The sequence below is a fragment of the Pinus tabuliformis genome, chromosome 3_1, assembly GCF_031772625.1.
Source record: "Pinus tabuliformis cultivar Carrire ecotype Pingquan chromosome 3_1, CPIR1, whole genome shotgun sequence".
Taxonomy (NCBI): domain Eukaryota; kingdom Viridiplantae; phylum Streptophyta; class Pinopsida; order Pinales; family Pinaceae; genus Pinus; species Pinus tabuliformis.
The window spans coordinates 856,125,267-856,136,590 of NC_142301.1; the positions used below are offsets into that span (position 1 = coordinate 856,125,267).

General features: G+C 35.5%; 1 long non-coding RNA gene across 1 annotated transcript; it reads right to left on the reverse strand.

The window, feature by feature from the left end:
• Positions 1 to 6,857: 6,857 nt before the first annotated feature.
• On the reverse strand, positions 6,858 to 11,057 carry LOC149190262 (uncharacterized). The gene is made up of 3 exons (XR_016256469.1): positions 10,828 to 11,057; positions 7,117 to 7,268; positions 6,858 to 6,906 (listed from the first exon to the last, which is right to left on the reverse strand). It is a non-coding gene; the product is annotated as an uncharacterized LOC149190262 (long non-coding RNA).
• Positions 11,058 to 11,324: the final 267 nt, after the last annotated feature.

Here is an 11,324-nt window from a genome sequence, read left to right on the forward strand (position 1 = left end):
TTGAATTCCTTCAAACTAATTTTTCAAACCAAGCTTATGCAAAAATTTAAAAAAAACTACACACATTTTTTCACTTTGTAGGAGCTTGATATTGAATCTGATGTATCTCAGTAATTTCGGATCATCCAGTTTTGAAATTGCGACCTACAATAGCCCTTTGCGTCCTCTTTCCAATGCCACCAGTGTGATCCAAATTGGATTCTCTAGAGAAGAGTTATGCCAAATCTCCCACATTGACTTGATTATAGGCTAATTCAGTAGAGTGAACTTGTACGACATGCCACGTGTCACTGTTTCGACCTTTGGCTCTGAAAAATATATACAAGAAACTATTGTCCGTCCTCTTTTTGTACCTTCTTACGAAATTTCAATCCGATGCTCAGAGAGAAAGTTATGACGATTTCCCCAGGTCACCTATTTGGAATGTAATTCAAAACGCTGCAAAAAGACCAACTTCCTCAGATCATATCTCTGCAAATATAGCGCGAAAAACTTTGAAATTCGGACCCGAGGTTCAGTGTGATTTCGTCTCAAACGAATTTTTTTTTGCTTTTGTTTTTGTTATTTTGTTTTGTTTTTTTTTTTTTTTTTTTTTGTTTTTTTTTTTTTTTTTGTTTTTTTTTGTTTTTTTGTTTTTGTTTTTGTTTTTGTTTTTGTTTTTTTTGTTTTGTTGTTTTTTTTTATGAAACGTTGCAACAAAAAAAGTTATAGCGAAAATTTTACGATGACCTGTTTGGAGCAGCGAAACCCTAGAATCCAAAGCTCTGATACCAATTGTTATGAAACCAACTCACAAAAAGATAGAAACGATAGATCAACGCCTTAAAATTCAACCTCTTCGAGGGGGCAACCTCCTTTACATTACACAAATGAACAATTCTTGGATGATACAAATGAAAAGACCTCATTTCTGTATATAGGAGTCTAAGGGGTCATAATATAATCAAAGCCGACATAACAATAATAATGTAAGGGCACAATAATAACAATAGTGGGCTTCTATAGGGCACAATAGTAACAATATGGGCACTACATGGGTACATCAATATCATAAGGGGATTGTACTAATAACAATAAGGGGTTACACTAGTAGTATAGGGGCCTAACGCATGTTCTCTACGAAAGCCTTAAACTCTCTGAACCGATCAAAGACCTCACCTTTGGTCTTTAAGAAATAGATCCAAGTTTTCCTAGAGTGATCATCAATAAAGGTGATGAAGTATTCGCCACCACTAAGAGCTCTCGTGAACATTGGGCCACAAATATCTGAGTGTATCAATCCCAATACACCTTTCGCTCTGTTATTACTTCTGGAAAAAATTGTTTTAGCGCACTTCCCTAGTATGCATCCTATGCATACATCATCATGCTCAGTACTGAAGATTGGAACTCCTGTAACAGTCTCTCTGAGCATTCTCAGTGCTCCATGGTGTAAGTTTCCCATTCACCTATGCCATAGTTCATTCAATTCCTTTTCACCCCTATGATTGTTGCCTATCCGTGCCATTGGAGATTCGAGCTGCAATCTATACAATCTATTAGGTCGAGCTCCAATTTGTCTCTTCTTCTTCCAGCTTGGATGTTTGATGTATAATTTCCTTTCGGTAAAATATACATCGTATTCCTTGTCTCATAACTAGGACACTGAAATCAGATTCATTCCTAACCCAGGCACATGCAAAACATTAGTGGCTCAGATGCTAGTTCCTGCTTCCGTTTGAAATGTTGTGGTGCATCTCCCTACTGGAGTACACTTCGTCATGTTTGCTATAGTAATTTGGAAGTCCATTTATTCTTCTTGATAGCTCGAGAAATATTCTCGTACTCCAGTCATGTGGGCCGAAGCCCCGCTATCAATATACCAGACATCTGTTGACGCTGAACTTGATAAACATGTGAATTCTTCTTCCAATCTGGAAGATAATTCAAAGGCATCTTGATTTTCCATCCTTCTTTGTGCTATTTTTCTTATGAATTTCTAACGCTTTTTTGCCCAACAAAGCTATGTCCCACCTGAAGACTGCTCTGCACTGAAACTGCTGCACTGCTTCCTTTGTCACTGGAAAAATTCGATTTAGAAATATCTTTATGTCGACTCACTCAAAGAAAGAGATTTTCTCACAAAATTTTTTCTCTCCTGCCTGGACTGCGCAATCCCTCTGGGATTTCAATTTGCTACCTACGCAGCACTTTCGAACTCCCTCCTCTTCAATGTTGGCTCTTCTGGCTCCTTTCTCTTGCTTCCCTTGAGCTTTGATACCATGTATGAATAAAAATCCAATTGCAGTGATTGATATTATTTCTTGTACTTATTAATTCAGAATTAAGTTATTCACAATGTTTCTACAACAAATATTGAAATAAATTCTATAAAGGCAAAGAAAAATATTAGCACAAGTATAATCACAATGACAGTTAATTTTGGACAATTATCCTGGGAAAAACCTAATGCGGGAAAACTGGTGCAGCAGATGAGGGTTTCTTTATTGATCTTCAGCAAAAATCTCATGTACAAGATACAACCAGCAGAATAGAAGGGAAATTTATGTAAGAATTTTTACAGACAATATTCCCACGCTTCTCAGCGAGATTTTGACTCTGGAGAGGATTTGCTGCCCTCTCTGAGTCTCACTGCATCAGCTTTTGCGTAGGGACTGCAAAGTGCCAACGTCACTGCCTATACGTTGTCCCTCCTCTGCTCTATGTCTTCTTTCTGCTCGTGCATTCCTGATTGATGCTGATGCCATTTCTCCTTCTCAATTGCAGCTCTCGCTTTGATTCAATTTCCTCTTGCCGAACTTCGATCAATGATAAAATCGATCTTACTTGGGTAATTGAGTATCAACCTAGTGTGTTTTCCAAATGCACATCAAAGTCCTTATAATCCTCTAGTTGAGTAATCAACGACCCAGATCAGATTCTAATGAATGGCTTAAATCATTTGGACTCTATCTTCGTCTTCTTCTAGAAGTTTCACTCTCAGTTTGATTAATACTCTTTAATTATTTTAATTTCCGAAGTTTAGACTTAGACACCCATGAAAAATAATTAATTATTTTAATAAAACTGTCTCCGTGTGGAATTTCCCAAAACGATTTCTAAGTATTCTGGAATACATGTGTCCCAGCCTCCCTACAAATTTTGAGGCTTAGAGCACATCTGATGCTACTAGAAATAAACACACCCATGCTATCGTCTCTTAAGGAGTTTTGCCAAATAAAAGATGGAACCCCTTACCATATAAGAAAGGTTTACCTTTGTTGTGCTTAGGCAAGTGACATTACCTTCCACAAGTACCATTTATCTATCCTCTTTCCAAGAAGGCATTATGTAGAAGAATACTTCAAACATGATGGATCATTTCAAAATTCACATGTCAATTACAATGATTGAAAATTGTTTTCTTCAACTTTGTTGATGGGAATCCAAGAAAAAGTACATTACAAGAACCCAAGATCCCAATCATAGAGAAGGGTCACAAGAAGTTGAATCATCAAATGATTAGAATATGAAATTTTGAATTAGATTGTTGAATCACACTGGAAGTTCAACTCCACTTCTCACCCCTCTTGGAATGAGTGTGGATGAGGCCAAATGCAAGTCTTGGGTGACTTTGACAGCATAGAAACATTTCTCATAACACGATCGCTTAGATAAAAGACAAGTTATAAGTTACCATAAGCAATCTTTCCAAAAATTAAACAAAACTACAATAGTATTGCTAGTTAAATCAACATTAGGTAACGAAAGTCATAATGTAAGTTAAATTCACAAAAAAAAACCGAAAGCCATAATAAATCCTTCCCCTTTATTTCAAGGTCAAAGCATTTCTGTAAGCACGAGTTTATAGCAAAAGTAGAATAATACTACTAGTTAAATCAATATTAGGTAATTGAAGTCATAATGTAAGTTAAATTCACAGTAGAAAATCTGAAAGCCATAATAAATCCTTCTCCTTTCTCTTCGAGGTAAAATCATTGCTCCAAGCATGAGTTTATGACAATAACAAACAAAAGGTATTGCCTTCATAAACAACATGGAAAAGATCAACAATTAACAAATACTAACAGATTGCTAAAAGGTCCTTAGCTAGGGATAAAGTACATAAGTCATGCATCAAAGTGAACAATTGAAGTTAGTGCTCCTCACTTGTCACAAACAAAAATAACATAACAAAAAGACATTTTCATATAGAAATGTTATGAACAAAACCATTATACTAAGATCATATCCCAGTCAAAGTTTATTAAAGCAAATATGTTTGAATTTCTTTCCATATAGATTGGAATATGCTAAAGATCTACATATGAAGTCACAAATCCTAATGTTTTTTTTTGTTAAAACAGAATCAATGAAACTGGTCCCAAAAAATGAAGAGATGTGATGGAAATAATATGGCTTCCATCTTCAGTTATTTTTATAAACAACAATTGCTTCATATGAGGGTCAGTTCTAATCATAACACTTCTTGGATTTGGAATCTGGAATCACAGCACCATTTGCATTTTGAATCTAAAATATTATATGGATATACATATGAAAGCATTTATTAGTAAGTTGGGTATAATCTAAAATCTTTGATCACATTTAATTGTTTGGATTGACGTAGTTGATATGGCACCCACATAGAAGAACTCATTTGAGAAAAAATCCACAACAAAAGCAAACTCCTTTACATTCAACATCATCTATCAAAGTGCTAACATGGATCTTCACATTCTTATAGTCGTGATCGTGGAGAAAATGGCCTTTTTAAAAGACCCATACTTATTGAAAATGATAACGCTGGTGATATGATAGAAGCTTTTGATCATGATTGAATACCCTCCGCTGAATTTCTTGCTTGTTAAATTCTCCCAAGGAATTATTCCCTTCAATTCTCGAGGCAAATCAAGGAGCAACAACATGAGACACACCCATAACTTCCCTTTTTGCATCACATACAATCTGAATAAAAGCAAAATTTCAATCCAAATGCATTAATATATACCAACAATAAGAAATAATTAGGCCATATATGTGCACAACAAATCATTTTACCATGCTAAAACACTAAACCTCAACCCATATATCTTGTATATATTGGATCCTCAGAAGAAACCCTGATTTGAGCTCATTGCACCTGTTTAATAAATAAAATTAGTATTGCAATGATCATAAAGAGATATTAATGTCACATAAACTAAACTTCATTGACAAGCTATAAGGTTAGGTTTTTCTATAACCTAAATGGAACACTGTAGCACAATAACAACTGGATAATCGCTAAAACATTAGCTTATGGATAATATTTGTCTAAATCACTACAATTTTGTTGGGGGCAAGGGGGTTCAATTACAAATGGCTCACAATACTTTTGATATGAAATTACAAATAAGAAAATTACTGGAAATATAAGGTTGTTTTTATTCTTGAATTCTAGGTTGCTTTAGTCAAAATTAGAACCCTAAGGGAAAAATTACCTAGCAATTCTACACCCTCCTCTAAGATGCCTAAAGCTACTCCAAAGCAAGGCATTCTCCAAGCAAGCAACTAAACTCCATGTGTTGACTACATCAGGAAATCACCAAGCTCCATAACTCTCCAATGCTCCAAGGAAGAATGCTCCCTACAAGGTCTAACAATCAACAAGCAAGTCATCAACTCCATTGTGTCTATCCATCACAAAACCACTGAGGGTCATCCACACACCCTGCACCCTGCACCCCACATCACATGAAGCACCATCAAATATGATGTAAACACACTTTCAAAGTAAGCCCAGAAGCTAAAAAGGTATTCTAGGTTGAAGCTCGTGTCCATAGCTTCTTAAGATTGTTTCCTTAGGCCCTAGTGCATACAAACATATCTTGCCATCCAATGCTAAAGCATATAATGTTTTTCACTGTTTTTTTGCTTAAGATGTATGTTCATGATCGTAACCATATTCCCGATTAGTCCATGTTCCAAGGGGATCAAAATGGAGTACTCTAAACAAATCCTACACATATCTCCCCAATATAAATGTAACAATACTATGAAATTGTGCAATAAAATGAGGTCAAGGTCCAATGTAAACATTATGGAAGGGATGAAGCAGCCAGGGAAATGGAGGATGCTATGAAACAAAAAATTTAGTTTTGTTCCAGCCGTGAAGTTGCACTAAACTTGGTGTTTTTCTTCAAAAATAGGGAAATGTAAATACCCAATTCTAGGTACCTTGATTATGATATTGAAATATGTATAGATTAAAATATGTGAATTACATAACGAAATCCTAATCTTAAATGTAACCGCCAAGCCAAGGTCCCATTGATAAAGGATTCAAGAATCGATAGTATACATAGGAATAAAGTTAGTGGGGTTGGAAACCCAAGTCTATACATGATGTAAATAAAATACTACCTGTCAACTTGGCTACCTTATGAGAGGGGGACATATGATATGATAAGTAGAACTCACCTAACTCCCTTACCATTTTGAGTGGCAAGACAATACAATGTAAAATACCATACTTCCATATCAAGACAAGCACCACCTTCACTAATATGCATTGAATTTTCCATCAACCTTCATTATTTTTCCTTCTATATATATTATAAACCTCATTTTGAGACTTGAGAGGGTTTCTTTTCACATGATGTTTTCATCCATGCAAAGGCGAAGAGGAGGAATACCTACATTCTAGTGAATCCTGTTTATAGCTTATGTCCATGATTTTGGCATGTAGTAGTGGAAAATCTCCAATGTTTTGTCACAAAAACTGGCTGACTTCTTACACCATTAAGGGGGTGGCAGTGGCATATGCATGTAGGACACTTGCTGTTGCAAATATTTTGGCATTTCCCTTGCACTAGAAAGTAGGCCAGCAAAGAGCATTTACCTTAAAGTCTTTGGCTCTCCTACTCCAAGCTTCTTGGTCTTCTTCTGTTAAAGGAGAATTGAAGGGAAGAAGAAGGCACAAATAGAAGTCAAAACATCAGAAAAGTTTGCACAAAGCACTACTGAATAAGAACATGTGATACCTTCAAATGTGTGCATAATCTAAATAGCCAATACAATTTTCAGCATGCTATATGTATGTAAATAAATGTCAGTTCGGTTATAGAAAAAGAAAAGTCCATTCCTTAGAATTACCTTCAAAAACTAAAGGTAATCATGGTGAGGACTGCCCACTCATAATGAAGGCTTTGAAGAACATGAGTTTGCTCAGGGGTTCCTGATATTATAACAAGGCCTTCAGTTTCCCCAGGTATAGGGTCATTCATCATAACTTTTTCTCTAGAAATCTGAAAACAACCGCAACAAATAGGGATGTATATCATTAATGAGAAGGTTGATTTATGAAATAATTTAAGTACAAATTGCATAGATAATAACTTGTGCAATATCACCCATTTGAATTTTTTCACAATTATAATAACTTATGTAATATCACCCATTTGAATTTTTTCACAATTATAATAACTTATGTAATATCACCTATTTGAATTTTTTCATTAGATAAACAAAGCTGTCGAATATGGGCTAAGTTGGGACAACCTCTACAATAGTTGATTGACTTCCACCACAGAGAAACACAATAATCAATAAGAATAGCTAAGAACAAAATTCAACGTCCCTTTTCTGCGCTGTTAGGAATACAAAACTTCCTAGGCTACTTCCTAGGCTTTCTCTTTGTGGATACCCTCTTCCATAGTCAGTCATGCTCATTACACTGCCACCACCCATTCCCTAGCACAACAATATTGATTAAAAAAAAATCGAATTTATCTAATTGCTTTTGAAAAATAACATTCTCCATATCCACATCAATCATCATGTTATTAACCTGTATTAAACCTCCAGAGAAAGAATTGCATAAATGGTATATAAAAATTAATAAAATATCAAAAGATCCGTATGTCAGCAATTCTATCATAAATAGCTACCATCAAAATGGTCATCTATAATGCCTTACTCACACTGCCCATGGACCTGGTGATGGTGGTTGGTCAATGTTGTGATGCATTCCTCCAAGACAATGCAAATTGGGAGGGAATCCTGTATGATCAACATTATTATGTAACCGCCCTCCTTGATCAATGTCATGAAGGGTGTCCTCCATAATGAGGATACATTCCAGGAGGTGAACAAGGTTCAGGTCTTCCCCTGAATGGTACCATTGGTTCAAGAACTGGAGGCATGTGCTCAGGGTAAATACGAACACCAACAACTGGAATAGGTTTTTATGGAAATAGATTGTTTTGCAATATTGTTGATATCTGTACAAGTGCTTCTTGAACTGCCCCCTGCCCCCTGTTCACCAGTGACTTGCAGTAATTATAACAGATTTGTAATTTTTCATTCAGAGAAACCAACCGGCATGAACTACAAATTTCACCTGATATTAAAAATTTGCAACAAAGGGGATTATGTAAGAATACTAATTACTATATTGAAGATACCTGCACAACTTCGCCATTTTGGGATGCACATTTGGCAATTGGCCCTTGCCAGAAATCCGTATATTTGATCCGGTTAATTTTCTCATCTTAGAAATAATTATGCCACCCTTTCCCAGCAAACACCCAATCTAGCTTTGATGGAACAAGGTGTCTTGCTATTGAAAATTTATCTTGCTCAGGTCCAGAAGTGACAACACGATTGTACATCTGAAGAAGAGCATTTTGCGGAGGAGAAAGTCTACCTTTTGGGAGCTGCAATAGGATTTTATTCAACGTGACAAATTATTTCAGAAGCAAGGGGCTTAATTGTCAACCGAGGAGGGCTTCCTTAAATAACCAAGTCTTCAACACACGTAAATGAGTTGAAGGATTTGAAGGACTTACATTAAATCGGGCCTATAAGGAGATACGGTTTTAGCTTCCAGATTCTAATGTATGTGGAAGAACCTATGGGAGCAAGAATGACGGGTTTAATTAGTTTTATGCAAATCTGGAAAGTAAAATGGAAAACCAAAGTATATAACGAAATTTAAAATATTTCATAACGATTCAATTAAAATCATACAAGTGGCAAATAGTTTAATCTCGCCAAGAAATAGTTATGAAATGCAGATTTTTAAGGGCCCTAGCGGAGTCTTTAGTCCACGAGTGACAGATCAAATGTGGATGTTTTGTTAAGGTAAAAGTTTAAAACTTAGATCTATTACAGCCAACAAGTGGCAAAAGGATGGCTGGAAATTTTCCTGGAGATTATGATTTGTCTGTGTATTTTCCATAATTATATTATGGCCAATAAAGAGGTTTAAAATTTGAATTTTAGATGAGGCTGGAAGTGAAGATCAGTGTCTGTAAGTAATTGGGGAATGGTCTTAAAAGGCAAAGTTTTATACTGCTAATTTCACTTGTTCTAGGGTTGTTAGCCGTTGTACAAGGCATGCTACAACCACTAGTTTAACTGCTGTAATGTGAATTCCACGACTCTCTATTCACTCTACTGAAGAAGATTTGCATCAAGCTCTTGGGATTAAAGGTCTATAAATGAAAATACTTAGTCAAAAAAATCGACTTCACTCAATTTTAGCCATTTATGGCATTGGAATTCTAAAAAGACAATAAGTCAATAAAAATCTCATAACCAAGAACGACTATACCGGTATTATGCTCTCCACAATAACCTTGAAGTATAAGGTTATTTTACATTTATATAAAGTATTGTTTGAAGGGCACGAAGACTAGTGATGAAGAACAAAATGTGGCAGTTGTGATGTGTTAAAAAAAAGTTAAATAACTCAAATGATTTGTCAAAATTGTTTTAGCAAATAAAGGTCAAACGGTGTTGAGCATTTTGCCTTCCATAAGAAGAAGGTAAATGTGGAAACAAAGACAACCAAATGGATGTTTAGAATATTAGAGGTCAACTTATTTAAAGAAATGAGAACAAAATTTCATAAAGAAAAATATTAACTATAGGATAAAGGTCGATCATGGATGGTGGTGTGACTCGTTATAGAAATTTCCTTGTGTATTATAAGGGCAAGTGTTAGCATTTAATAACAACTGTCATTCATTTTGTTGTTGTTGTAGTTGTCTTCCATTTAATATGGAGCAACTTCCAGCATTGAATAACAACTGCCTTGATTTTATGATGGTTATCTTACATGCATTAAAACCTAGATGAACTATAGGGATTGAGCTGTATAAATAAGAAATGAAGCTAATATTTCTCCTTTGCTCTTAATTTTTTCATTTTGAAAATGTTACTTAGGGTAACTTACGGCTATCCTTTCTCTAAATGGCTTTGTTATGAGGGGCATTTCTATGCTGTCAAATGAGCCAGGACTTGTACCGGGCCCCATTCACTCTCACTGTGAGGGGTGGGGGAGTGGCCGGCCGCAGGTGTGTTTGAACGTTTGGGTCTCAGCGTTAGTACAAATTTGATCACCTCCCACCTTGCTGCTGCACATTACAGTAATAAACAATTCTTTTCATAATTACAACCATTTCAGCCATAATTTCCTTTTATGCATTCTCATTGTAATTTAAACATTTGGGGCAAATTTACATATTGATATCATACTAGTTGTACTTCCTCATCATCACACCTTGTTGCAACAAACATGGTTTTTGGGCCAAAGGAATCTCCATTTTTCTTGAGGTAGATCTCACTTGAAGCATCATCCTATCATAGTGATTATGTTGCTTGATATAATAAATTCAATAACTAGAGTGGTTGTCAGCCAGTGTAATTAGTTTATCAATTTCTGAATAAAGACACTTTGGATTCTATTGTAACAAATTTACAAGAACATTCAGTTTCAGTAATTCTAAATAATAAATATAAAGCAATGGCAAATTTGACTGTTATTGTTGCAGGATTATTTGTTGTACATAGATTCTATACCTTTGGAAACTGGGAAAAGGAGTCCTCCATTGCATCTCAGCAAAAAAGAAGAAATTGTGACTTTCCACATATTTTTTAGAACAATCAATCATGTGGAAACCTTCCTAGGCTTCCTCCTTGTGGATACTCTCTTTCATAGTCAGTCATGCTCCTTGCACTGCCACCACCCATTCTGTGTAACCATGGTATTGATTAAAAAAATTAGAATTTATCCAGCTGCTTTTGAAAAAATAACATTCTCTAGATCCACATTGGCCATCATGTTATTAACCTGCATTAAACCTCCAGAGAGAATTGCCTAAATGGTATATAAAAATTAATAAAATATCAGAAGATCCTTATGTCAGCAATTCTATCATAAATAGCTACAATCAAAATGGCCATCTATAAAGCCTTACTTGCACTTCCCATGGACCCGGTGATGGTGGTTGGTCAATGTTGTGACATGTGATGCATTCCTCCAAGACGACTCACATTGGGAGGGAATCCTGGAAGAT